This window comes from Corvus brachyrhynchos, unplaced genomic scaffold, assembly GCF_000691975.1.
Source record: "Corvus brachyrhynchos isolate BGI_N302 unplaced genomic scaffold, ASM69197v1 scaffold245, whole genome shotgun sequence".
Classification (NCBI taxonomy): domain Eukaryota; kingdom Metazoa; phylum Chordata; class Aves; order Passeriformes; family Corvidae; genus Corvus; species Corvus brachyrhynchos.
In genome coordinates this window covers 1,853,310-1,856,381 of record NW_008238988.1, presented here as the reverse complement: position 1 = coordinate 1,856,381, position 3,072 = coordinate 1,853,310, and the positions used below count along the sequence as shown (strand labels likewise).

At 51.5% G+C, this 3,072-nt stretch overlaps 1 long non-coding RNA gene across 1 annotated transcript in view; it reads left to right on the top strand.

Moving 5' to 3' along the window:
* Nucleotides 1-6: 6 nt before the first annotated feature.
* The window catches only part of LOC103618815, an 8,141-nt gene continuing 5,075 nt past the window's right edge, over nt 7-3,072 (top strand). Inside the window, exons 1-2 of the long non-coding RNA XR_552350.2 lie at nt 7-114; nt 1,318-1,440. This is a non-coding gene — a long non-coding RNA (uncharacterized LOC103618815). The remainder of the gene's footprint in view (nt 115-1,317; nt 1,441-3,072) is intronic.

Sequence of the window (3,072 nt, the reverse complement as noted above, 5' to 3'; positions counted from 1 at the left end):
CTGCCACCACCGCCACCACCACCGCCACCACCACCAGCAGCACCGCCACCACCTCCTCCAGGAGCAGCGAGGGAAGGACGGAGCAGCCCTCCCTCTGGAGCCGGGGCTCGCTGGGTGAGTGCCACTGAGCCGGAGGTGGCTGGGGACAGCGAGCTGTGGGGTTGCCCGTGGCAGCGAGGTGGTGTGGGGCTTTGTTGGTGGGATCCACTCCAAAGGGTTTAGCAGGTGGTTGTCGGCGTGGAGTAAGTTTTGCGTTTGTTTGGGAGCTCTCGTGGCTTTGCTGCAGTGTGGGAGAAGGAAGAGCTGAGAGGGAGGCTCCGCGCGTCCCGCAGTGCCACGGGCAGAGGTGCTGCTGCTCTGCCGGACTCTACAAAAGGTCATTTCGATCAGAGTCCTCTTTTCACGGTCAGAGCTGAACTCTGAAAAGTCACCATAGCTCCTCTTTCCATCGCCTGTTAATGCTGTCATCCTCTGGGATGACACAACTGTCTAAATATAGTTGTCTTATAGCTGCGAGGCACGAGTACGCACACATACGAGCTCTCCTTTCTTTTCTCCCTTGCAAGATTTAGACATGTCTAATTTCGTTCATGTGCTCAAAAAGTGTGAGTGTCTCTGGCACACACACGTAGAAGTGCAGAGTTTAGATATACACATATATCTGTGATAGTTTTTCCCCCGAGAGTGGGAGATATTCTTACTACAGCGTGCCAAATACTTCACCCAGAAGGAAAGGCATCAGCCTGGAAACTGTACTGTATGTCAGGCAAACTCTGAAATGTGCACCCTGTTAAAGAGAAATGGGAATCTGACTTTCTCCAGACCTGTACTGCTCTGCAGGCAGTGTGAGTGTGTATGAAAGAAAATTAATGCTGCTACTCAAAATAATGGCATGGTTTTAATAGTAGCCCTTTAGCTTTCCTCGGAGGTTGACAAGAATTAATGGAGAAAATAATGTGCCATTTTAAGAGGTGGTTGGGGCAGAATTAATGTTCTAGCTCCAGGAACGTCTGGATATTTAGAGGAGCAAGCTGTATTTTTGCGGCATTTGCTCTGTGAGGATTATAGCTACACCATTGAGGGACTGAAATGTTTTTTTCTTAATGTTTTATCTACTTTCCTGATGTGTGAAAGGGATTGCAGGAAACAAGGTCGAAGTTAGAGAATTGGGTGTAACATCACTTATTTATCCCTGTTACTAAGCCCTGTGGGGATGCTGAAATAGCACTTTCTCCTCCTGTGGTCCAGCTGCTCACCGTGTTTGTCCTGATTTTGCCACCTGAGCCATGTGTGTTTCTCCTTGATCCACCACGGCAGGTGACCGTTCAGCAGTGCCGTGCTGCCAGAAATGCTCGCTGAGCCCGTGCGAGGGGGAAATCTTACCAGAACTGCTGAGATTATCCCAGAAAGACCCTTGGCAGACTGACTCTGCATCCTCAGGTAACTAACAAGTTTGCAAACTTCAGCTGGTTGGGCTGAGTGAGGGGAATTTACTGGGGTTAATGTCGAAAGGGGCAGAACCTGGAATTACTATTTTATTCTATTGATGAAAGCAGTGGGACTATGGGGGGCGAGGCAGGAATAGTCACTCAGCCATTAAGTCTCATGCCTTCATGCCCTCATGAGAGCTCTTCAGATGCTTGTGCCTTGTACACATGTGTGCCCAGGGAGAATCGGCAATTAGGGAGGTCTGCAGAGCAATCAGCAAACTAAAAGGCAGTTTTAAAGTGCAAAGCCAGCAGACCAGAGTACGGCTGAGGGTCCCCACCTTCCCGTAAGTCAATAAAAGGGGGCTTGCTCTAAGGCTCGATACGCTGGAAGGGCTACAGTTGATTGACAGCCATGTGAAATCCTGGGGCTGGCATGTGTTTTCGATCCACATGCTCATCTGCCTGTGGTCTGGTAGCTTTGCATTATCAGCTGGGAATCCCACAGTGGGACCAGCTGCTTATGCTGCCCTAGGAGAGGAGAAGAGCAGCAGCAGAGCTTGTGAGACCAGGGACAGGTTTCAGCTGAGCATCCCCTAATTGGGAGTGCTCTGAAGGTTAGAGACGGGGGAGTTTATCACCGCAGTTGGACAGCAGTCGCAAGGACATGATGGTGCGTCCTGCCATGTCAAAGCCACGTCTCCTGCTGATAATAAAGGCCAGTTTCTGTGTGCCCAGAAGCCTCAGGTTTTGTATTTGAGCACGCAAGAGATGCTCAGCGATGGTCTCCGTCTCAGCCAGCTTAGCTCGCATATTGATCACTCTCCTTTACGCTGCGATAGGAACCCTGCAGGGCAGCGGCACATTTGAGTCACCACCTCCGTGCGCAGCTTGGCGGGGCTGGCTCGGCCAGCCGGCTCCTTGCTCACCCCCTGCAGATGTCTGCATCAACAACCAAACAGTATCGACTCAGACGAGCCCTTTCACTGCAGCACTGAGCAGGCAGGGAGGAATTTTCTTCCCGGGGAAAGGTAGGGGAGGTGCAGGCGCAGGCAGGTGCGGGGATGCTCCCAAGGGCTCACGTAAAAGTTCTGGGACAGGGCTGCTGTGCAGAGCCGAGGCTTGCAGACCCCTCTCTGTTGCCCGAGATGCAAAAGCACAAGCTCAGGTGTGTTTTTTCCTGGCTTTTCAACTATTTGTTAAACTCCGTGTTAGCTGCAGTCTCGGCTAGGCTGCAGCCCTGTGGAAATCGCCGGCATTAATTTATGCTGAAGCGGGGCTGCTGTCGCTGGGGTGATGCAGGAGCACAGGTGAAGTGACTTTGGTGCAATTTGCAGTTCAAATGGGAAGCTGCCGTGCTATAAATCTATTTCCAATCCAATTTAGATAAGACAGCCCTCTGTCCAAACATGCCTAACAACTCTGCGAGTACCACACACAGAGCACCATAATTGTTCCCGGAGAAATAAACAGGAACGGACACATTTTGGTCTTTTGAAGGTACAATTAAAGCCCTTGAGAAACGGTATCCGAGAGATCTAAGCCTGAGACAGAGGCGCCTATTCCCTCACTGCCGCGCGTGGGGTTTACATTCCAAACTTCCATTAGCGCTAATGGCAGAGCCAGCCGCCCGCGCCCGCCACCC